General features: G+C 39.1%; 1 long non-coding RNA gene across 1 annotated transcript in view; it reads right to left on the bottom strand.

Moving 5' to 3' along the window:
- Positions 1-22,263: 22,263 nt before the first annotated feature.
- Positions 22,264-26,586, bottom strand: part of LOC132377907 (uncharacterized) — a 53,529-nt gene continuing 49,206 nt past the window's right edge. The window contains exon 6 of the long non-coding RNA XR_009506837.1: positions 22,264-23,381. This is a non-coding gene — a long non-coding RNA (uncharacterized LOC132377907). The remainder of the gene's footprint in view (positions 23,382-26,586) is intronic.

Below are 26,586 nucleotides of genomic sequence, written 5' to 3' on the forward strand. Positions count from 1 at the left end.
CACCCGCCCCTTTGAGCGACTGAGTGTCGACTTTAAGGGCCCCCTTCCCTCCACCGACCGCAATGTGTACTTTCTCAACATAATTGACGAGTACTCGCGGTTCCTCTTTGCCATCCCCTGCCCCGATACCACTGCCACGTCCGTCATAAAAGCCCTGTGCCAGCTCTTCACTCTGTTCGGATATCCCTGCTATATCCACAGTAATAGAGGATCCTCCTTTATGAGTGACGAGCTGCGCTAGTACCTGCTAGCAAGGGGTATTGCTACTAGTAGGACCACGAGCTATAATTCTCGGGGAAATGGACAGGTGGAGAGGGAGAATGCCACTGTGTGGAAGGCCACACTCTTAACACTTAGGTCAAAGGGATTGCCAGTCTCTCGCTGGTCGAAGGTCCGCCCCAAGACACTGCACTCCATCCGCTCCCTGTTATGCACGTCCACCAATGCCACCCCTCATGAGCGACTCTTTTCTTTTCCCAGGAAGTCTGCTGCTGGGACCACCCTACCGGCTTGGCTGACGTCCCCAGGGCCAGTGCTGCTCCGGAAACATGCGAGGAGCAATAAATACTCCCCGATAGTCGAGAGGGTTCTTCTACTTCATGCGAACCCCCAGTATACCTACGTGGTCTTGCCTGATGGGCGGGAGGACATGGCCTCCATCTGCAAACTGGCGCCCACAGGAGCACCAGACCCCTACCCCGAACACTCCATGGTAACTGTGAACCCCGTACCCACCGAGATATATACCCACGAGACACCGTGCACGCCAAGCCCTGCACAGACTCCTCATGACACTCCCATACCGGGTGCCACGCACATGCATGAGGGGTTACTGATGCCTAATGGACCGGCACCTCAAGTCAGGCTGAAGCCAGCACAACCACCGTCACTGGTGCAATCATCACCGGTGCTACGTAGGTCGCAGCAACAGACTCGACCACCTGATAGACGTGATGTGTAAATATACTTGTAAGAAACTTCACCCCGTGGGGACTCTCTTTTAAAACAAAGGGAGGGTGATTGTAGTAAACTATGTATACCAGTCTGGACACGCCCCTCTGTTGACTGCTCCTGTGGCTCCTCCCACAGACCCCTGTATAAAGGTGATTGGGGCACTGCTCCTCCCTCAGTCTTCGAGATGTCACGCTCCCTTTTGCTGTTAATAAAAGCCTATCGTTCACTTCCAGTCTCCTAGAGTTATTAATGGTGCATCACATATCTTACTCTTATACACCCTTCTCGTCAGCACCTGTGATTCTACCAACAATGGTTATATTGTCCACAAATTTGTAGATGGTATTTGAGCTATCGTAGCCACACAGTTGTGTGTATACAGAGAGTAGAGCAGTGGGCTAAGCACACACCCCTGAGGTGCCCCAGTGTTGATCGTCAGCAAGGTGGATATGTTATCCCAAATCTGCACAGGCTGTGGTCTTCCGGTTAGGAAGTCAAGGATCCAATTGCAGAGGGAGGTACAGGGGCCCAGGTTCTGCAACTTCTCAATCACGATTGTGGGAATGATGGTATTAAATGCTGAGCTATGGTCAATGAACAGCATTCTGACATTGGTGTTTGTGTTGTCTAGGTGGTCTAGAGCTATTGAGATTGCATTTGCTGTTGACCTATTGTGGTGATAGGCAAATTGCAATGGGTGCAGGTTCTTGCTGAGGCAGGAGAGGTAACCAACCTCTCACTGTAGATGTGACTGCTATCAGGCGATAGTCATTATTATTCTTCAGTCCAGTCCACCAATTCAAAGCAGTCCCCTAGGTGCTCTTGTGCTTCTATTGTCCATACTTCCTTGGTCCTCACTATTGGTGCTGCAGTCTTCAGTCTCTGCCTATACTCAGGGAGTAGAAGTAAAGCTAGGTGTTCAGACTTCCCCAAGTGAAGGTGTAGAATACCACTGCAGGCATTCTTGATGGTAGTGTAACGATGATCCAGTGTGTTGTTTCCTCTGGTATTGCAAGTAATCTGTTGATGATAGTTGCTTAGTGATTTTTTTCAAACTGGCCTTGTTAAAATCCCCCGAAACAATGGTGAAGGGATTAGGGTGTGCTGTTTCGTGCATGTTGATCCCATTGCTTAGATCATCTAAAGTCTGCTTGACCTTGGTCTGAGGTGGAATATAAACTGCTACCAGAATCACCCCAGAGAACTCCCATGGTGGGTAAAAATGGCGACACTTTACTGCTAGATAACCCAGGTCTGGTGAGCAGAATTGAGACAGCACTGATATATTTGTGCACCAAGGAGAGTTCATCACGAGCCATACTCCTCCAACTCTGCTTTTGAGAGACTCTATAGATCTACCCTGACGGTGTATAGTAAACCTGTTGATTTGAATCGCAGCTTCCGGTACGGAAAGGGTTAACCAGGATTCCATGAAACAAAGGACACACGTGGTCCTAATATTCCTCTGATAGAGCACATTGGCTCTGAGATCAACAACTTTATTCACCAGAGACTACATGTTCACCAGCAAGATAGTGGTATTGGGAGTTTAAAACCCCCGTTTTCTTAAATGCACTTGTAATCCTGATCTTCGCCCACTCTTCCTCTGAGGTTTTCTCCGTGAGCACTTCCGACCACAGACTGCATTGTTTCCATTGGTTTTAAGCAGCAATAGTTCATATAAATGCAATAAGACATCTTTTTTGACTGTATTGACCTTGGAAGCAGTTGTGCTTTTTAGCTGTATCAGGCTGAAATGGGAATATTTAATTGTATCCATTGAGAGTTCTGCTGCTACTTGAGTTGCCCCTAGGCACCACAAAATAATCAAAATAGTTTACTGAGAGGCAGATCATGCGTCACAAGCCAAAGATTTTTTTTGGTGGAGGTGACAGAACAAATTTATGAAGGAAGAGCAATGATGTAATGAATGTGGATTTTAGTAAGGTGTTTGATAAGGTTTTCCATAGTATGTGCATCCATAATGTCATGAGGCATAGAATGTATGAAAAGATAACTGTATGAATTTGGAATCAGCTTACCCACAGAGGGTGGTAGTAGATGGAGTATATTCTACCTGAAGCTTGGTGTTCCACAGAGATCTCTTCTGGGACTGCTGCTCTTTAAGACTTCTATAAATGACTTGGATGAGGAAATGGAGGAGTGTATTAGTTTGCAGACACAAAAGTTGGAGGTGTTTTGGATAGTGCAGAAAATAGTAGATTACAATAGGATATAGATTAATGCAAAATTGGATGGAAAAGTTGCAGGTGGAGTTTACTTTCCAGAAAAGTATGATGATGTCATACAGTACTGTGCAAAAGTCTTAGGCACATATACAGCATACAGCTGGGGGATCTCAAACTTATGCAAGGTATTGTTTAACAATATTAACAAAAACTCAAGATTCACAGATTTTGCTGATTCAAGGGCAAACTAAGAGAGAATGGAGATAGATGAATTTCCACCACGTGCTTCAAATCTAGTCAAAATTAACCCACACAGGAAATGACAGCTTACAGTACTGTGTCAAAGCCTTAGGGATGGTATTTATATACCGTATATGATCCTAAGACTTTTACACAGTACTGATCACTTTGGAAGATCAAACTTGAAGGTGGCATACGTGATTATGGCATGATTCGTAGCAGCGTGGAGGAGTAGAGAGATATTGCGGTCCAGGTCCATATATCCTTCAAAATTACCTTGAAAATCGGTAGGGTGATTAAGAAGACACATGTGTGCTGGTATTCATTAGTTGGCGTATTGAGTTCAAGGGCCACAAGGTAATGTTGCGGCTCGATGAAACTCTGGTTAGACCACACTTGGAGTGTTGTGTTCAGTCCTGGTATTTCATGATAAAAAGAATGTGGAAACTTTAGGCTGAGCACTGTGGAGACTTACTAGAATGCTGCCTAGATCTGATAACATATTTTACAAGGGAAGGTTGAGCAAGCTGGGGCTTTTTTTTCTCTCAAACAACAGAAGATAATATGCAACTTAGTCGAGGTGTGTAAGATTATAAGATACATACAGCAAATAGAGTGGATAGCCAGCATCTTTCTTCAAGACAGCATTAGCCAATATCAGCTTAAGTGACTGTAGGATAGTTTAGGGGAGATATTAAAAATAATATTTTTATTCAGTGAAAACCTCAAGTGAGTGGAGGGTACATGGAACAACTGCTAAGGGCGGTGGTGGAGGCTGATAAAAAAAAAGGAGCATTTAAAAGGATCTTAGGCACCTGGATGCAAGAAATGAGTTGAGCAGGAAGAAAGGGGTAAATTGATCGTGGAGTAGGTTTATATAGTTTGGCAGAGCATGATAGGGTGAAGGGCCTGCACTGAGCTGTACTGTTCTATGTTTTATATAAATTAATTGCCATGATTTTGCAGTTTATGTTCATCAATCTAATAGGTTTGTAGCATATGATCAACACAAGAACCTTTACATTTTGGTGTATCTAATGTAGTAACATTCTCCTTGTTTCAGGCAAAGTCTGTCCTCTATTACACTTCACAAATGAACGAGCAAAGCCTTTTGTGAACATTTCATTGCAGATATTGCTATAATAATGAATTCCATTCTTCTCTAGTCCCTCTAGTCTTCTTTATCTGTGGTCAGGCAAGTAAAGTGATTAATTTGTCTGATTCAATCCAATGAATGCAGACTGAAGATTCAGTTTAGTCGCTGTAGTTTACTAATTATTTCTGACAGTATTGAGTGAATGCATTCATTAGGATGAATAAGAATAAAATCCAAAATCATGCTCAGATAAATTCTTCCATGTAATATTATAATCAGTATTCATCAGTATAATGGATCTGCATCTTACAGATAAATTCCAGGTCATACAATATGTATTTAGAGGTGGTAATATTATTGATGAAGTCTGCTTTTTTGACTTATTTTTAATAATTAATGTTCCTTGTTCTTACTGATAACAGAATAGCAGGAAGTATATGAAAAATATAAATTAGTCTGAAATATTAATTATATTCCTCACATCATTATAGAATTTGTTAAATTGTCTAACAGTAGAACATCATATAGAACATCAACTCTTTGAGCTGGATCTCTGCTCCAATCACATTTTCTGTTCTGTCTGTTGTTTCTATTTCCTGGATTATGGATGCTTAGGCTATCATTATTAGATTGCAGATACTCAATATATTAATTATCCAGCTGTTGAATTAATTTTAATCTATCATTCAGTTTAATGCATGCATATATTGAGTGCTGCAATTTTAAATAGTGATAATTGCCATCCATGTTATGAAATTGCAGAATGATGTAGACAGGTGTGGTGTGGTGTGACGGTAGGTTATAATGCTTTTCTTTTTCCACAGAGCTAGAATCAGAGAGTGGAGAATGAGGTCCTTTGGCCCAACCACCAAGCACAGAATTTTAAAGTTCATAGTTCAAAGACAATTTATTATCAAAGTATATGCCACTATATAATACACTACGATTCACTTTCTTGCAGGCAAGAAATTGAATTAACCCTAAATTTAATTTTATTCTAATCTGATTTTACTCTCCCATGTTCCATATAACCATATAACATATAACCATATAACAATCACAGCACGGAAACAGGCCATCTCGGCTCTCCTAGTCCGTGCCGAACTCTTAATCTCACCTAGTCCCACCTACCCACACTCAGCCCATAACCCTCCACTCCTTTCCTGTCCATATACCTATCCAATTTTACCTTAAATGACACAACTGAACTGGCCTCTACTACTTCTACAGGAAGCTCATTCCACACAGCTATCACTCTCTGAGTAAAGAAATACCCCCTCGTGTTTCCCTTAAACTTCTGCCCCCTAACTCTCAATTCATGTCCTCTAGTTTGAATCTCCCCTACTCTCAATGGAAACAGCCTATTCAAATCAACTCTATCTATCCCTCTCAAAATTTTAAATACCTCGATCAAATCCCCCCTCAACCTTCTACACTCCAATGAATAGAGAACTAACTTGTTCAACCTTTCATTGTAACTTAAGTGCTGAAACCCAGGTAACATCCTAGTAAATTGTCTCTGCACTCGCTCTAATTTATTGATATCTTTCCTATAATTCGGTGACCAGAACTGTACGCAATATTCCAAATTTGGCCTTACCAATGCCTTGTACAATTTTAACATTACATCCCAACTTCTGTACTCAATGCTTTGATTTATAAAGGCCAGTGTTCCAAAAGCCTTCTTCACCACCCTATCTACATGAGACTCCACCTTCAGGGAACTATGCACTGTTATTCCTAGATCTCTCTGTTCCACTGCATTCCTCAATGCGCTACCATTTATCCTGTATGTTCTATTTGGATTATTCCTGCCAAAATGTAGAACCTCACACTTCTCAGCATTAAACTCCATCTGCCAACGTTCAGCCCATTCTTCTAACCGGCATAAATCTCCCTGCAAGCTTTGAAAACCCACCTCATTATCCACAACACCTCCTACCTTAGTATCATCAGCATACTTACTAATCCAATTTACCACCCCATCATCCAGATCATTTATGTATATTACAAACAACATTGGGCCCAAAACAGATCCCTGAGGCACCCCGCTAGTCACCGGCCTCCATCCCGATAAACAATTATCCACCACTACTCTCTGGCATCTCCCATCTAGCCACTGTTGAATCCATTTTATTACTCCAGCATTAATACCTAACGACTGAACCTTCTTAACTAACCTTCCATGTGGAACTTTGTCAAAGGCCTTGCTGAAGTCCATATAGACTACATTCACTGCCTTACCCTCATCAACATTCCTCATAACTTCTTCAAAAAATTCAATAAGGTTTGTCAAACATGACCTTCCACGCACAAATCCATGCTGGCTACTCCTAATCAGATCCTGTCTATCCAGATAATTATTAATACTATCTCTAAGAATACTTTCCATTAATTTACCCACCACTGATGTCAAACTGACAGGTCTATAATTGCTAGGCTTACTTCTAGAACCCTTTTTAAACAATGGAACCACATGAGCAATACGCCAATCCTCCGGCACAATCCCCATTTCTAATGACATCTTAAAGATCTCCGTCAGAGCTCCTGCTATTTCTACACAAACTTCCCTCAAGGTCCTGGGGAATATCCTGTCAGGATCTGGAGATTTATCCACTTTTAAATTTCTTAAAAGCACAAGTACTTCCACTTCTTTAATTGTCATAGGTTCCATAACTTCCTCACTTGTTTCCCACACCTTACACAATTCAATATCCTTCTCCTTAGTGAATACCGAAGAGAAGAAATCATTCAAAATCTCTCCCATCTCCCTCGGCTCCACACATAGCTGACCACTCTGATTCTCTAAGGGGCCAATTTTATCCCTCACTATCCTCTTGCTTTTAATATAACTGTAGAAACCTTTCGGATTTACTTTCACCTTATTTGCCAAACCAACCTCGTATCTTCTTTTAGCTTTTCTAATCTCTTTCTTAAGATTCCTTTTACATTCTTTATATTCCTCAAGCAATTCCTTTACTCCATGTTGCCTATATCTATTGTAGACATCCCTCTTTTTCTGAACCAAATTTCTAATATCCCTTGAAAACCATGGTGCTTTCAAACCTTTAACCTTTCCTTTCAACCTAACAGGAACATAAAGATTCTGTACCCTCATAATTTCACCCTTAAATGACCTCCATTTCTCTATTACATCCTTCCCATAAAACAACTTGACCCAATCCACTCTCTCTAAATCCCTTCGCATCTCCTCAAAGTTAGCCTTTCTCCAATCAAAAATCTCAACTCTAGGTCCTGTCCTGTCCTTCTCCATAATTATATTGAAGCTAATGCTATTGTGATCACGGTACCCGAAGTGCTCCCCAACACATACATCTGTCAGCATTCCCTAACAGGAGATCTAACACTGCCCCATCTCTAGTCGGTACTTCTATGTATTGTTGCAAACAACAATCCTGCACACATTTCACAAACTCTAAACCATCCAGCCCTTCTACAGAATGAGCTTCCCAGTCTACGTGTGGAAAATTAAAATCTCCCACAATCACCACCTTGTGTTTACTGCAAATATCTGCTATCTCCTTACATGTTTGTTCTTCCAACTCACGCTCCCCATTAGGTGGCCTATAATACATTCCCATCAGTGTTACTACACCTTTCCCATTCCTCAATTCCACCTAAATAGCCTCCCTAGAGGAGCTCTCTAATCTATCCTTCCAAAGCACCGCCATAAGATTTTCTCGGACAAGCAATGCAACACCTCCTCCTCTGGCCCCTCCTACTCTATCACACCTGAAGCAACTAAATCCAGGAATATTTAGTTGCCAATCACACCCTTCCTGCAACCATGTTTCACTAATAGCTACAACATCAAAATTCCAGGTATCAATCCACGCTTTAAGCTCATCCACCTTTCTTACGCATTTCCTAGCATTAAAATAGATACATTTAAGATATTCTCCACCTCCTCCTCTCTTTTCATCCCTAACAATGCATTCAAATTTATTATCCTTTCCTTTCTTCTCCCTTACATCTTTGGGCTGAGCACATCCCTTGTCCATCACCTGCCTTTCCTCCCTCACACACTGTCTACTTACTTGCTCTACTGGTGAACTAACCTCCTCTCCCATAGTTTCCTCAAATTGATTCCCGCCCCCCCATCTTACTAGTTTAAAGTCTGCCCTGTAGCCCTAGCAAACCTCCCCACTAGGATATTGGTCCCCCCAGGATTCAAGTGTAACCCGTCCTTCTTGAACAGGTCACGCCTGCCCCAGAAGAGGTTCCAAAGATCCAGAAACTTGAATCCCTGCCCACTGCTCCAATCCCACAGCCACACATTCATCCTCCACCTAATTCCATTCCTACACTCACTGTCGTGTGGCACAGGCAGTAATCCCGAGATTACTACCTTTGCGGTCCTTCTTCTTAACTGCCTTCCTAACTCCTTATACTCTCGTTTCAGGACCTCTTCCCCTTTCCTACCTATGTCAACAATTCCCTTGTCTCTCAGATTCTACTTTTCATGAACACCATCAGAGCAGTTTAATGCAGCCATTTAACCTACTAACCTGTACATTTTTGAAATGTGGGAGGAAATCAGAGTATCTGGAAGAAAGCCAAGTGATACTAGAGAAACCACGTAAACTCCACAGAGACAGCACCTGAGGTCAGGATTGAATGTGAGTGTTTTCAGATGTTAACTTTTTTAAAATTTTGATTTTCAGCAATCTTTGCTTTTGTAAGCATTTTAATTGACTTAAACATGCTAATTTTTGGTATCTTTGAAATGCCATTGAAACTAATTTTGTGGAAGGACTAAAACAGTCAAATCACTGTCCAGTTCCATTTTAATTAATTTATTTATTACTTCTGGTGTAAGCCAAATTACTTATCTGTTTTTAATTTTCACCTTGTAAATCCAAGGCTACACAGTCCGGGTGTCATTCTTATCAGATTTTTCATTGACAGGATGCAGATTAGTGCTTATTTTGAAACTGCAACTTCACTTTTTTTTTACCAGTTTCTCTTCCTGTGCATTCCATTTAGTTTTGCCTGTCCAACATGCTTTTTCTATGTGCCCCAATTTGCTGCATTTTCTACAATTTTCACCTTTAAATTTGCATTGATCTGGAGTATGTGAGCCCCTGCTACAATGGTAACATAACTGTTTGACCAGGCCACTTTCTGTTTAGACATTTCAATTTTGTTCATGCTCACTTTCATTCCTGACTGCAACTCAATTGTGTCTCTGCAGTTTTCATCGAATCAGCAGTTTCAACTACTCTCTTAAATGTAAGCTGTGCTTCAGTTAGGAGCTATTTTTGAATGTTTTCTTGTAAGATTCCACAAACTAAATGATCTCTTAGTGCATTATTAAGACTGACAATGCTCAGATAATCACTTTGTTTTCCCTTTTTTTGGTTCTGCTTATGAATTCTGTGAAACATTTTGCAATCAACAATTGTTTGGGTTCTAAATGTTACTGCATTACTTCGATTATATCTGCAAAGACCATTTCTGCTGTTTGGTTGGAGCAATGAAACTTTGAGGTAAGTGGCCTTTAAACCCAATACACTCAGCAAAATTGGCACTTTTTTCTCATTGGCTATTTCTTTTGCTTCAAAATGCTGTTCAATCCATTCAGTGTATTAAATTCAGTTATCTATTGTGTAATCAAACACATCAATCTTTCTGATGTAGCCAGCCATTTCTGCTGTTATTTTATGAGTATTATCATCTCGTACTCAGTCTTTATGAACCATGAATTCTTCTGTTACCGGCTTTTTTTTTAAAACTTGATTTGGCCTTCTCTTCTGACGGACATGGGCTGCATGACTTTTTTTTTCAACTCAGCTGTCTCTACATATACTGGGTTTCTTTTCACTCACCATTTCTTGCTGTATTTTCTTTAGCTTGAACATTTCACTGCGCTTAACAGGATGATAGCTGTCTGGGTTAATTTTGAATATAACTTGTTGCCAATGTTATGTTTTGTAATTTCAAAAAAATAAACTAATTCAAAGGAAGACCAGGTCATATGAAATGTGTGCACATATCATATGGTTGCATGATGATATATGTAATTCAATGTTTTTACATATAACCCATAATTAATTATTTAAACAAACAAGAGTCTTTAATCAAACAATATATATGTATACAAAATATTCAAGGATTACTAAAATATTAAATACACACTAAAAAATTACAGTGTAAGATAAGTAAATTCAGAGCAAGAGAATTTTTCCCGCATCTCACAGATGAGCCAGTTGGTGGATTGCTGTAAATTGCCCCTGGGTGAGTGGCAAAATCGGGGGGATGTTGAGAAGAATGTGGGGGGAGAATAAATAAAGCAGAAACAAAATGGAGAACAAGATTGACGATAATGCTCTGTTGGGATCAGGAATGGATCCATGAGGCCAAACAGTAAACTCCAAGCAAAGACTTGGGATCACAGCTACTGTGCACTCTCAACAGAATGGTGTGTGCTTGGAATGGGCTGCCACAAATAGTGGTGGAATGAGATATGATACTAATATTATAAGGACTGTTAGTTAAACAAATGAATAGGCAGGGAATGGAGGGATAAGTGAAGACAAAAGAGCTTTAGTTTAATTCACTGTGAAATGGGACACCTCTTTTTTCCCTTTATTAAGGAGAGAGAGATCCTTTGGTATATCAAGTTGTTGGATGAATGATTAGTTTTTGTTGCACTGCAGATCATGGTCTTTTTGAGGGCTTTGCCTTTGCTTGCTTGGTGGGAGGAGGGTGCTGATGCTTCTTTCCAGTAGTAGGTGGGGGTGGGGGAGGGCTGATGCTTTGGCTGCTGCTTCTACATGGGGAGGGGATATGGGAGGCTTTGGAGTTCTAACATTTTGACAATCACTCATTCTTCGGGGCACTCTGCAAAAACAAGAATTTCAGGATATATAATGCATACATTTCTCTCTTTAAATTGAACTATTGTTATACTCAGCACATGCATTGTGTAGCTTTTATATAGTAAACTGCCTTACCTTTGTCCCTCTCTTTTCTCTGTTTCAATTCCACATATCGTTTGCTGGCACTTACACCAACCCATCCTTTACCCTCTCTATACATGCTATTTCCTTTCTTTGTTTTAAGCCAGATGAAGAGACTCAGCTTGAAATGTTGCCTGTCCATTACAGATGCTGCCTGACCTGCTGAGTTCCTTCAGCTTCTTGACTTTTTTTTGCTACTGCTGCTCAAAGCTCGAGTGTCTCAAGTTCAATCGCAATCTCCAGCACTGACTTTTTGAGGTTTGTATGATCTCCTTGTGACACCTTTGGTTTCCCCTGGGGCTTCAGTTCCTCCCACGTCCCCCATCACCTTCTGGCTTGTAGTTTAATTCACCATTTTAAATTACCCCTAGAAGATCTGAGTGGTACAAAAATGAGGGCAAAGTCAACAAGCGTATGAGATAGAATAGCATGCAAGGAGGAATGTAGTTGATGTTATGACTTAAAGATCAAGTTAAGAAAAAAGTGCCTCTGACTGCCTCTGTTTGTCAATGGAGTAGCTGTAATTCTGTGCTGCTCGTAGTTTTCTCTCTCTCCCCCCAGCTTAAATTTTGAATGTAAATTTTTTAATTTCTGATTCTTGAAGGGAAGTAATATGTCTGAGTCTATGAGAAGTGGGAAGAATCCACATGAACCTACTGACAAAGGTAATGGGAAAGGGAAGGTGCTGAAGGAAAGATCTGATGAAATGCCATCATGGGCTGAAGATATCGTATGGACACGGAATTCAATTCAAGATCAGAATAAGGCAATTAAAGATCAACTGGAAAAGAATAATAATGAAATGAAGTTATTTCTGGGAAAACTTAAAGATGTGGAAACTCAAGTTACTAAACATGAAGAGGAATTGAAGTTAACTATGCAAAAACTGTCTGAAACTACAACCCATTTGGAAAAATATCATAATAAGATTATTGATCCGGAAACTAGGTCTCGCCAAAAGAACATTGGATTGCAAGAAGGAGCTGAAAATGGAGACTTAACTGTTTACTTTGGTAAGATCTTTCATAATCTATTTCCGACTATTTTATCACAGCCGCCTGCTATTGAAAGAGCATACAGACTGTCCACCTCGAAATCTAGAGATTCAAACAGACCAAGATTTATTTTGGTTTTTTTTCATCACTTTAAAATTAAAGATCAAATAATGCGACAGGCAAGAAAACTGAGTTTTCAGATTCAACGAGTCTGAGCTCCGTTTTTATGAAGATTATCTGAAAGAAGCAATGGAACAAAGATCAAGATTTGCTGTGGTAATGAAACAAGCATATGATAAGAAACTATTTCCCTCTTTGAGTTACCCGACAAAGATGAATTTTTTTTCTCCTAATTCTTCCCCACGTACTTTCTTTGACCCAAAAGTCATGCTGGATTTTGTTCAGGCTATACCTGTCACTGTCACTGATGTTACTACCAAATTAACTATCTGAAAAGCTGTTTGATTATCTGTATATTACTCACATTTCGAAAAGAAGATATATGATGGTTATTTGGATAGGTCATTGACAGATTAGTAAAAGAAGATAAAAAAACCTGCTCATTATTACATCCTATTGGATTTGGTTTTTGGAAAGAAGAGTTGCGGTTCAAGTTTGACTATTTAAATGGTTAATTACATATTTGGCTGAGAAAAGAGGATAAAAGGATTTGTTCCTTTTTTTTGATTTTATTTTATTTGATTTGATGTTTTTTTTGTTGTTTCTTAACTTACTAACTGGTAGTTTTTTTCCTACTAATTGGGTTTCTTTCTAGGAGGGTTTAGTTACTATGATATTACTAATTAATATTTTTGTAAATTTAGTTTGGTTAAATATACTATTAACTTTTTTTATCTGTTTTATTATAGCGCCCTATAACTGAATTTAAAGTTTTCTTAAGGATTTAAAGCTAAACTTAAGATGGCGCTGGTTTTTCTCTCTGAGAGGTTATATTATTTTGGTTCTTTTTTTGTTTAGTACATGATGGAATGTAAACACTCTCCTTTGTTGAGACGTTACTCTCTTTCTTGCAAGGTAATTTTATTTTTTTGTGTACTGTCTGGAGGGAGGGAGAGACAAGTCTGACAGAGCGGCCCATGGTTTCGCATCTATCTTAGTTTGTTTGCCTTTTTTTCGGGATTTTGGGAGGGTGGGTGGGTTTAGATTTAGGAGTTTTTTCCAATTGGGTGGTTCTGGAGCATGCGTGTTTTCTATATGGTTGTATTCTTCATCACCGCCATCTTTGACAATCCCGTACTGGTATGTGTTCTGCGCATGTATAAAGCAAATTGGAATAAAATTATAGTATGGCAGTTAAATGGATTAATGTAATAAGTTGGAATGTACGTGGTTGGAATCATCCTATTAAACAAAAAAAGACTTTTTAAATTATTAATCGATTCCTACCTGATATAAATTTTGCTCAGGAGACACATGTCAGGGTGGGAGATCAAAATAGGTTTTTTCGCTGGTGGAATGGAATACAGCTCCATGTTACTTCAAACAGCAAAACTAAGGGCATATTAATCTTTATTAAATCTAATATATTTACTCAAGAGGATATTGAATCAGATTCTAATGGTAGATTTTTAATTGCTAAAGGAGTGATCTGTAATAGAAAGGTTGTTTTGGATAATTTGTATGGTCCTAATTTAGATGATCCTTCTTTATTAAAAAAGTATTTGCTTTATTGCCAGATTTAAGTGAGTATATGTTGATAATGGGTGGGGATTTTAACTGTTGTTTAAATCCTGTGATTGACAAGAGCTCAACTAATCAGTGACTTCCAAATCATTCTGTGTCAGTTATTAACTCCTTTTTGACCGATCTTGAGTTGATCGAACTATGGAGGCATTTACACCCTGATAACAGAGAATATTCCTTTATTCACATGTTTATAAAAAATATTCATGGATTGATTATATTATAATTGATCGCTGCCTTTTGCCTCATGTTAAAAACTGTGAATATGACGCTGTTGCTATATCTGATCATGCACCTTTGAGTTTGTCCTTTGAATTTGACGATGTCATTTTTGCCCGTCCACCATGGCGCATGTCTCAGACTTTATTGCAAAACTCTGAATTTATCAGTTTTATTGAAAGCCGGATAAAATAATTTTTTTCTTTTTAATGATATAGGAGGTATGTCTGAATTAATTATATGGGATACATTCAAAGCATTTTTATGTGGTCAGATTATTTGTTATTCAGCTAAACTTAAAAAAACAGACTAAAGCAGAATTAGATAAAATTTCAAAACAAATTAAAGAGTTAGATAACATCTATGCGACTTCACCTAATATTGGCTTATCTTGTTGAAATGGAAGGATATATCAGCTCCTACTTTGTCATAGTGGTTCTCTCAAGTGATGCTGTGTCTTAGCCTGGAGAAAATTAGAAGTCGAACCTTTGAACCTTTATTTGATTTTGAGAAGAGATGGGGCTCACTTGCTCGTTATTATCATTTCAGTTAACTGATAGATTTCCTCCATGATCTAAATGTAATTTTTTTTTGATATATATTTTTTTCTTGTTGGCTGTTTGATGTTTATTTTTAGAAGCTTTCTGTATGACGCATGGCTCCAGGGTTGTACCTCCAATGGGTTTTTTTTCTTCTCACCTGTCTTGCTTAGTAGGGATTTTTTATTCACAAAAATTTTCAGTCTTTAAGATAAGTTCTTTTTTGAGGCATTGTAAGTGTTGTTACTTTGATGTACTTGTGCTACTTTTGAATAATAATAATAATAAAGATCTGAAAAGAAGAAAAAAGTGTACTATCCAAGTGCATGTAATTGACCATATATAACACTGAGATTCATTTTCTTGTGGGCATTCACAGTAGACATAAAGAAACAAAAAAAACAATAAGTAAACAAGCAATAAAATATCAAGAACATGAGATTAATGAGATTAATAATCTTTGAAAGTGAGTTCATGGGTTATGGGAACAGTTCAGTTTTGGGTTGAGTGAAGTTGGGTGAAGTAATCTCCTCTAGTTCAAAAGCATGATGGTTGAGGGGTAATAACTGTTCCTGAACCTGGTGGTGTGAGTCCTAGGAAAACTCCTGTACCTCCTTCCTGATGGAAGTAGCAAGAAGACAGTATGGCCTGGATGTTGGGGTTCTTGATGATGGATGCTGCTTTCATGTGACAGTGCTCCACGTAGATGGGGTGGAGGGCTTTACCCGTGGTGGACTGGACTGTATCCACTTCTTTTTGTAGGGTTTTCCACTTGGGGCATTGGTGTTTTCATACTAGGTCATGACGCAACCAGTCAATATACTCTCCACTGCACATCTACAGTATAGAGGCTTGTCGAAGATTTAAATACATTTGGCCCTCCTTATCTGCGAGTTCCGCATGCGTGAATTCAACCAACCACGAATCGAGAAAACCCAGAAGTGCTCTTCCAGCGCTTGTTGTTTGAGCATTATAGATTTTTTTCTTGTTATTATTCCTTAAACAATGCAGTATAACAATTATTTTACAAACGTTGTACATAGTATTTACATTGTATTAGGCATTATAAGTAATCTAGAGATGATTTAAAGTACGTATATGGGAAGATATGCGTAGGTTATCATTGAACGGGATCGGAAAAAAAAATCAGAAGTTCTCTTACTATGTAAGTCAGAACAGGTACATTCGGAATTATTTAGCGTCAGTTAGTCAAATGTTTGTCTTAGTATATAGTATATATTTTACCTTTCTATGCATATAAAACACTTAAGAAGGATTGTTTCAGCGCCTAGCTCGGGAAGTTCCCGAGTTCGATCCAGTGACAGACAACTTCCGAGCGCGCTCTCCATCCGTGCCGGGTTGATGTGGAGGATCAAAAACCCAAAATCCCAAAACCCAATAATTAAACCACTGCGTTGCTTAGTAATAATTGTAGCTTTCATCGGGCAGGGCCTTTCTCACTTTATCCTTTAAAATTGTTCCGATCATTGACTGACTGTAGCCTTACACTTTTCCAATGACTGATGGCATTTCACGTCTTTTTGATCGCTTTGTTATTTCCATTTTATTTTCAATTGTGATCATGATTATTTTCATGAACAGAAACACTGTGGATTCAGAGCTCCGCCACTGGGTCCTAATATTCACCGCACTGAGACAGGTTAAATAACGTCTGGGGTTCCACTGGGTCCTAAGGTCCACTGCATTGAGATAGGTTGAATAAGGGACTAGAGCGTCAGCAGTTTTTGGTACCTGTGAGGGGTCCCAGAACCAATCCCTCGCGGATAAGGAGGGTCGATTGTACTATAACATATCTTCACAAGTTTCTAAGAAAGTAGAGGTACTGTTGTGCTTTCTTCATAATGGAACTTACTAGGGCAGATCCCCTGAAATGATAACACTGTGGAATTTAAAGTTGCTGACCCTTTCCACCTCTGATTCCCCTGATGAGGACTGGTTCATGGCATCAACTCAATAGCCACTTCCTATTTCATATAAGATAGCATTTTATTCTAAATCTCAATAAATATAATGTTTCCTTATATTGAAGCTGAAATACAGAAGCACAACAGGACTAGCATTAACCATAATAATTAATTTTTCAGAATTTCTAATATAAAAATTATTTACAAGAAGCTGTCCTTGATTTGGGTCTACTCTTCACATTAGAAATAACGAAATTGAAGCACTTTCTGTCAGGTTTTCCCAGTTTCTACAGTCCTGACCTGCTTCTACCCTATTGACGAATATACCTTCATTAGATACTGAGATCAGACATCCCCTGTGATAACCGGTGGTGATAATTAAGAACCTGGCAGAGGAAATGTCATTGAGATGTAGATGCCAATTTCTAACTATAGCAGCCAATGACTCTCTCTCCTGTCACAGCTATAGGAAGATTCATAGATCCCATCCTTTACAGTACATTCAAGTCTGCTGCTTTCATTTTATCGTTCCCTCATTTATTTTTGCTCCATAGGAAAGCAGGTGTCACATCTAATGCTTACCACATTCAATGCTGAACTTCCCCAAGGATTCTGACACATAGGTTCTCTTGAGTCAGAGCAATTAACTTTGTTTTGAACAAAGATATTCAGGAGAATGGGTTTGAATATATATACTTCTTATATTTCATTGGGGCTTGTAAGTGGCAAAGTTCTCTGCTTCTTTCTTGACAACAGACCCAGTCACCTCCTCTCCACCATCACCCTCCCACAAATGTCTGGCCAAGCCAGGCTATATGGACCTTCCTGAAGAACCCTATCTCTGGAGAAGTTGCTCCCCAAAGAGCACAATGGGACATCATTGTGACCTGCATCATTAATATTTCAAGCCAGCCCAATCTGCCTGTGACTTAACACGCAATATCTCAGGCCCACTTCCATTTATAGCTTTCCACATAAAAGATATTCCTATGACCTCAAGCTATTCTAACAGTACCCTGTCAAAGTTCCTAATTCTGCCCCAGCTTTCTCAGCTCGTCTCTTTAAATCATCTTCACCAATCTTAGTCAGCTTTTGATATGATTTAATTTACTTCATGATCATTGCTAGTTTCCAAAGCTGAAATCTGAGATCAGTGATTAATTTGAAACCAGTTTTAATTTGTTGCAGTTTAAAAGAATGAAAATGAAAATAAATGTTTATATTGCAAAACCTTCCTCATTATGAACAATACTAACAATCTGTACGTCATCTACAAGCTTGATAATAATATCTTCTACTCTTATATCCAAATTGTTGAAGTATATAACATACATTACGGGCCCCAGACTTGACTCAGTGGTACAACTAATCACAAAGCAACCATCCATCATCATCCTTTGTTTTCTGCGACTAAATTTCTGCGTACTATTTCCTGGATATTTATACTACCGGAGCCTATAATTGTATTAGGATATATGATATCTGTTGAAAAGATGGAAGTTTTTTGGAGGGATGCAGGAAAAATTATTTGTATAAACACCTCAAAAGTAAAGGATTAGAGGAATCTCTGAGCAGATTGATTTGAGTGTTAGTATCCTTGATTTAAAAAAATTACAATCAAATCTCCAGGCAAATATGCAATAGGAAGGATTTGTTGGCTAACTGTAGAGTCACATGTAAAGCTAAGGATATCATCAAGCATGTATAAATCTTGCCCGATTCATAAGACTGTTGAGCGAGAAGGGAACCTCGGAGTTATATCTCTCTTTAATACACTTGTGGTTTATGAATCGTATTGCAATACAAAAAGCTAATCAAACCTAAGGAGTTATAGCTTATGAAATTCAATATTAATAAACAGTATAGGTCCCAGAAAGAGATGTAGGCTTATTTTCTTCTAGCTTACCATGTCTAGTTTTGGTCCTCCAGCAGATTAGCTGATTTAAAAACCCTGAAAATAGATTTGCACCGAGCTTGGCTACACATGCTCAGTGAGACAGGTTTTTAACATAAGAAAACTGAATGCCTGTTAAAGAATATATGCACCTAAAATCATAAAGATTAAAATCCAATGGATTTGACTAACTAGCTTCACCAGATTAGTGAAGAATTAATCTCATTACATTTTACATCATGAAGTGGCCATATACGCTAAAAAAAAACAGCAGGTACTTGAGATGCATTTCTGGTGAGATTTGCAGTGAAAAGATAAGGTCTCCCCATCTGCAGAGTTCCACTGTTATGCTCTCAGATTGATTGCCTGGAATAAAGAAAACAGCAAAGATACAATTCTATATCCATCCAAACTCACCTGTCACTGTGTAAAGTGACAGATCAGGGTAAACCAAAGGCTCAGCCAAGCAAAGAGCTCAAAAAATAAATCAGAGTTTTTCCTTTCATTGTGTTTTCTATAAAACTGAATTATCAAATAAAGCAAAAAAAAAGCATCATATTTGAACAGTTAACACTGGCTCAGATTTTTCTGGGAACTGCTGACACTTGCCATAATTGCTGAAATTTGTCCCATGTAAGTGTTTGGAAGTTTTATTTAATTTGTTTAGATATACAGTATAGAACAGGCCCTTCCTGCCCAGCAAGTTGCACTGCTTGGCAACACACCTATTTAACCCTAGACTAATCACAGGATAATTTACAATGACCAATTAACCACTAAGCAGTACGACTTTGGGATGTTGCAGGAAACTGGAGCACCCAAAGAAAATCCATGTGTTCTCAATGAGTAATGTACAAACTCCTTACAGATGGTGTCGGAACTGAACTCGGAAGTCCGACGGCCTGAGCATTGCACTAACTGCTATGTTACTGATGCAGTTCAAGAATGTAAAATCTAAACATCTTGATAAGTGTGTAATTGCCAGGAATTATCTGCTGGGGAAAAGTAAAAGTATGTGAGTTTTCATTCATAATGCTGGGCACTTGGTCATCCCCAGCTCCTTGCCTCAACCCCCATCAACTCTCACTTCCTCTTTTCCCCTCACTCCCCGTGCCTGACCCCCATTTCTCCCAGAGGAATCTACAGCAAGTCAGATCTGGTACAAATTCCACAGCTCCATTCATTTCAGGAGAAAGGAATGTCTGCAAGGGACCAAGGTAAGAATTGAGTCATTTATTTTCTTTTTAGATCTACCGAATGTTGAAAGGACTAGATAATGTGGATGTATTGAGGATTTTGCCTCTGGTGGGAGTATTGAGGATAAGAGGAACCAGCCTCAAAATTGAGGGGTGACTCAAGAACAGAAGTAGGGAGGATTTTTTTTTAGCTGAAGTGTGGTGAATCTGTGGATTGCGATGCCACAGACTGTGGCGAAGGCAATGTCCGTGGGTATATTTAAAGCAGAAGTTGATAGATTCCTGATTGATTAGATGACAGGTGTATGGAGTTGAGTGGGATCTGGGATAATAGACAATAGACAATAGGTGCAGAAGTAGATCATTCGGCCCCTCAAGTCTGCACTGCCATTCTGAGATCATGGCTGATCATTCACTATAAATACCCAGTCCTTGCCTTGTCCCCATATCCCTTGATTCCCCTATCCATCAGATATCTATCTAGCTCCTTCTTGAAAGCATCCAGAGAATTGGCCTTCACCGTCTTCCGAGGCAGTGCATTCCACACCTCCACAACTCTCTGGGAGAAGAAGCTCTTCCTCAACTCTGTTTTAAATAACTGACCTCTTATTCTCAATCCATGCCCTCTGGTACTGGACTCTCCCAACATCTGGAACATATTTCCTGCCTCAATCCTATCAAATCCTTTAATTATCTTAAACGTTTCAATCAGAACCCCTCTCAATCTCCTCAATTCCAGGGTGTACAAGCCCAAACTCTCCAATCTCTCTGCGTAAGACAACCTTGCCATCCCAGGAATCAACCTAGTGAATCTACGCTGCACTTCCTCAATTGCCAGAATGTCCTTCCTTAAACCTGGAGACCAAAACTGTACACAATATTCCAGGTGTGGTCTCACCAGGGCCCTGTACAAATGCAAAAGGACATTCTTGCTCTTGTACTCAATTCCCCTTGTAACAAAGGCCAACATTCCATTTGCCCTCTTCACTGCCTGTTGCACTTGCTCATTCACCTTCATTGACTGGTGAACTAGGACTCCTAGGTCTCTTTGCATTTCTCCCTTACCTAACTCTACACTGTTCAGACAATACTCTGCCCTCTTGTTCCTGCTTCCAAAGTGGATAACTTCACATTTATTCACATTGAATGACATCTGCCAAGTATCTGCCCACTCACTCAGCCTATCCAAGTCTCCCTGTATTCTCCTAACGTCCTCTTTGCATGTCACACTGCCTCCCAGTTTAGTATCGTCAGCAAACTTGCTGATATAGTTTTCAATGCCCTCATCTAAATCGTTGACATAAATCGTAAAGAGCTGTGGTCCCAATACAGTCACCTCCAGCCAGTCCGAGAAACACACATTCACTGCTACCCTTTGCTTTCTATCTGCCAACCAGTTTTCTATCCATGTTGAAACCCAGCCCCCAATGCCATGAGCTCTGATTTTACTCACCAATCTCCTATGTGGCACCTTATTGAATGCCTTCTGAAAATCTAGGTACAGAACATCCACTGGCTTACCCTCGTCTAACATCCTTGTTACACCCTCAAAAAACTCCAACAGATTAGTCAAGCATGATTTGCCCTTGGTAAATCCATGCTGGCTTGGCCTAATCCTATTTCTGCCATCAAGATGTGCCACTATTTCGTCCTTAATAATGGACTCAAGCATCTTAGTTCTCCGTTTTCTCCTTCCCTCCCTTCTTGAAAAGTGGGATAACATTAGCCACTTTCCAATCTTCAGGAACTGATCCTGAATCTAAGGAACATTGGAAAATGATTACCAATGCATCCGCAATTTCCTGAGCAACCTCTTTTAGAACCCTCGGATGTAGACCATCTGGACCCGGGGATTTATTAGCCTTCAGTCCTACCAGTCTACTCATCACAGTTTCTTTCCTAATGTCAATCTGTCTCAATTCCTCTGATATCTTATGACCCTGGCCCATCCATACACCTGGGAGATTGCTTGTGTCCTCCCTGGTGAAGACAGATCTAAAGTACACATTAAATTCTGTTGCCATTTCCCTGTTTCCCATAACAATTTCTCCCAATTCATTCTTCAAGGGGCCAACATTGTTCTTAACTATCTTCTTTCTCTTCATATAGCTGAAAAAGCTTTTGCTATCCCCTTTTATATTCCTGGCTAGACTGAGCTCATACCTGATTTTTTCTCTCCGTATTGCTTTTTTAGTTAAGATCTGCTGTTCCTTAAAACTTTCCCAATCATCTGTATTCCCACTCATCTTAGCCCTGTCATACTTCTTTTTCTTTAATGCTATACAATCTCTGGCTTCCTTTGTCAACCACTGTGGCCCCTTCCCCCTCTTTGAATCCTTCCTTCTCATTGGAATGAACTGCTTTTGCATTTTTTGTATTATGCCCAAGAATATCTGCCACTGCTGATCCACTGTCTTTCCTGCCAGGGCATCCGCCCATTTAACTTTGGCCAGCTCTTCCCTCATGGCTCCGTAGTCTCCTTTATTTAATTGCAACACTGACACCTCTGATCTGCCCTTATCCCTCTCAAATTGTAGATAAAATCTTATCATGTTATGATCACTACTATGATCTGCCATAATGAAATGGCGGAGCAGACTTGAAGGGCTGAATGGCCTAATTCTGCTCCTATGTCGTATAGTCTTATGGACTAATACAGTCTCCTCAATCTTCCATTGGTCTTAATTATTTGAAACAATTTTAATTGTCTTATATACTTTATTAATTAGATATTTTTAATGGCTTAATTAATTTTTAGTGACCAGAGCTTGTCATCACTGGCTCACTGACATTACCCCTTTTTCCCGATCTGATGATGTTTACTTGCTGATTGATAGATAGATAGATAGATACTTTTTTGATCCCAAAGGAAATTACGGTGTCACAGTAGCATTACATGTGCACAGATATACAAATATTAGAAGTAAGAAAGAATAAAATATAAGTTATCTCAAACAGTCTAATAGGAGGGGGTCATCTCTTCCCCGCCTGTATTTTGACTCATTATAGAGTCTAATAGCCAAGGGTAAAAATGACCTCATGTCACGCTCTTTGAAGCAGGACAGTTTTCTTAGTCTATCACTAAAAGTGCTACTCTGTTCAGCCAAGGTGGCATGCACAGGGTGAGAAACATTGTCCAGAATTGTCAAGGATTTTCTGTAGGGTCCTTTGTTCTATCACAAACACCAGTTTGTCCAGTTTGACTCCTATAACAGACTCCTTTGACTCCTTTCTAATCAGTTTACTGAGCCTCTTGGCATCAGCTGTGTTGACGGGTTGTCCCAGCACACCACCGCACAGAAGATATAATCTGATTCAAAGCGGATTCATTGATCTGATCCAAAATGGTGAGGTTGCTGTAACATAGTGCCATGCCTCTTCGGTTGTGGTGGGGGAAACCAATAAAACAGCAGCAAGCACAAAGAAAAAACTGCAAATACTGGAAATCTGAAATACAAAAAGAGAATTCTCAGAACATGCAGCAGATCAGGCAGCATCTATAGATATATAGATAATTAACTTTTCAGGTCCAGAACACTTTATTAGGAAGGCCCCAAACCTGAAATGTAACTACTTTACTTTCTGCATATGCTTTAACAGACAACTAAGTTATACCTCAGTGTTCTGCTAATTACCAGAAATATCAGGGACTTCGACTGTCTCTGCAGTCAGTACATCCAAAAACTGTTAAACATTTACCAAAATTGTTAGCTTTCAGAAAATCTGATGGTAGAGCAAATGAAAATTAAACTGTTAGCTGTGGTCACTTTATTAAACCAGAAAACTGGGAAATCATTAATCTGATTGTGTATCTGACTACCTACATGTAAACAAAACAATTATGTACATAATCTTGGCGTTTGGGCAATATCCTCCTATTATTATTAATATTATTATTAAATAATGGACATTCCTGAAAACACAGCAATATAGACCATGATTCAATAACAGGACAGTCACTTGCATTAGTTTTTTTTCAGTTAAGACAATAACAAATTTTGCACTCATAATAGATGACTACATGAGAGATTAAATAATTATTAATTAGACAGATGCTTTTTTACAGGATTTTGGCACAGCTGCCTGGCAGTTCAACTACATAAAGCAGTGATTTGTGACATTTCCTACAACTTCAGGCTGTGCAGATTAATTTGATTATGACAACAGACAGAAAATAGGAATTCTGAAGTTTATAATAAAACTGCAAGGAGGTTCAAGATAGTGGTTACAATTGTGTTTTCATCCCAGATTTGAGTGTTTCACAATTTTTGCATAGAACAATTATGACTGCACATTTTCATTATTGAATGACATTGAGTGGAATGTAACAAAAAGTTGAGGGCTCTGTCACCCCTAGTGGTACTAACTTTGAATTATAAAAGCTGCAAGCAACAGATTGTTGCATTGGGGTGTAGAATTCTTCTTCTTCTTGTAGTTTATATTTTTATACAATCATCTTCAGTATGTACATGTAATTGTCTGGTGAATGTTCCAGTAATTAGGGTACAGTTGCTTTTGGTTTTTTCGAGAAACTTAGTTTTCGGTAAAACATGCCATACTACTTAAATCTGGTTATTTTGTTGGTTAACTGTTATCACAGAAATTTTCTTTAACTTGAGTCTAAGTCTGAGACCAAAACTACCTTTTCCTTTGATATTTTCTTCTCTCTCAGGTTTCACTCTCTCGTTTATTTTCTGCTCTTGTAACACTTAATAAAAAGAGCACGTGCAATAACTTTTATAACTCATTCTCAACTTCCAATATGCTCTTAGATCACAAAAGCATCAGGATCCAACAAGACATGATTTTCTGAATTTATGGAGGTTTGCTAACATTATTCTGTGGAATTAGCAAACTTTATGTTTCTGAATTTAATGTATTTGAATACTTCTAAGTGTTTGTAATTCCTTTACGTTTTTCATTTTTTAAGTTGTTATTAGTTTTTTAGAAATTTTGAATTGCTTATTAATTGTTTTTAAGGCACAAGACTGTTTACACACAAGGCCAGATCAACTACACAAAAGAAATTCCACCTACAGTGGTATCATAGCTGAATATAAATTCTCCCTAATTTTCAACCCTCAAAGACTATGAAATGAAAATGATGCAAACACGAGGAAGTCTGCAGATGCTGGAAATTCAAGCAACACACACAAAAGGAACGCAGTAGGCTAGGCAACATCTGTAGGAAGAAGTACCGTCGACGTTTCGGGCCGGGACCCTTCATCAGGATTAAGTCCTTCGTTAGTCCTGATGAAGGGTCTCGGCCCAAAACGTCGATTGTACTTCTTCCCATAGCTGCTGCCTGGCCTGCTGTGTTCCACCAGCATTTTGTGAGTGTTGAGTGAAATGAAAATGAGTTGCTTCCAAGTGGATGGTTGATAAGGACTTTACAACAGCAGTTTCAATTCACATCGCTGCCTGTAAGGAATTTGTACATTCTCCCCAGGACCACATGGGTTTCTTCTAAGTGCTCCAGTTTCCTCACGTGCTCTAAAGACTAGTGTTTGTGAGTTTTCGCCATGCTGTGTTGGCTCTGGAAGCACAGTGACACCTGTGGGCTGCTCAGCACAATCCTTACTGATTTAGTTTGATGCAGAAGATATATTTCACTGTACTGCATGTTTCATGTACATGTGATAAATGAAGCTAATCCCTTTAATCTCTTGCTTCTGTCTACAAGAGTTGCTTATGGACTCTACTTGGGCTGCTTTTCCACTGGCAATTATTCCTAATAATTCAGTGAAAGTGTCAAAACGTTTCAGTCAATAGTTAAGCACAAACTAGTTCCAAACTATCAAAGCATAATACTGCAATACAGTAAGTGCACATATTAAATAATTAAATTAAATAAGTAGTGCAAAAATAGAAATAAAAAAGAAATGAGGTAGTGTTCATGGGTTCAATGTCCATTCAGAAATAGGGAGGCAGAGGAGAAAAAAGCTGTTCCTGAATCACTGAGTGTGTGCTTTCAGGCTTCTGTACCTCTGTGACAAAAATGAGAACAAGGTATGGCCTTGTGAGAGGGGTCCTTAATGATCGATGTCGCCTTTTGGAGGCATCAATCCTTCAAGATGTCTTGGATACTACAGAGGCTAATACCCAAGATGGAGATGGATAATTTTACAACTCTCTGCAACTTATTTCCATCCTGATGATGCATCCAGTTAGAATGCTCTCCATGGTATGTCTGTAATGTCTCTTGTGACATACCAGAACTCCTCAAACTCCCAATGAAATATAGCCGCTATTGTGCCTTCTTTGTAGCTACATCAATATGTTGGGACCAGGTTAGGTCCTCAGAAATATTGACATCCAGGAATTTGAAATGCTCACTCTTTCCACTTCTGATCCCTCTATGAGTACTGGTGCGTGTTCCTTTATCTTACTCTTTTTGAAGTCCACAATCAGTTCTTTGGTCTTACTGACATTCAGTGCAAAGTTGTGGCTGCGATGCTGCTCAACTAACTAATATATGTTGCTCCTGTACATCCTCTCGTCACCATCTGAACTTCTGCCAACAATAATCAGAATCAGAATCAGGTTTATTATCACCGGCATATGATGTGAAATTTGTTAATTTAGCAGCAGCAGTTCAATGCAATACATAATCCATCAGAGAGAGAAAAAAATAATAAATAAAACAAAACAT

This window comes from Hypanus sabinus, chromosome 19, assembly GCF_030144855.1.
Source record: "Hypanus sabinus isolate sHypSab1 chromosome 19, sHypSab1.hap1, whole genome shotgun sequence".
In the NCBI taxonomy this organism is placed as follows: Eukaryota; Metazoa; Chordata; class Chondrichthyes; order Myliobatiformes; family Dasyatidae; genus Hypanus; species Hypanus sabinus.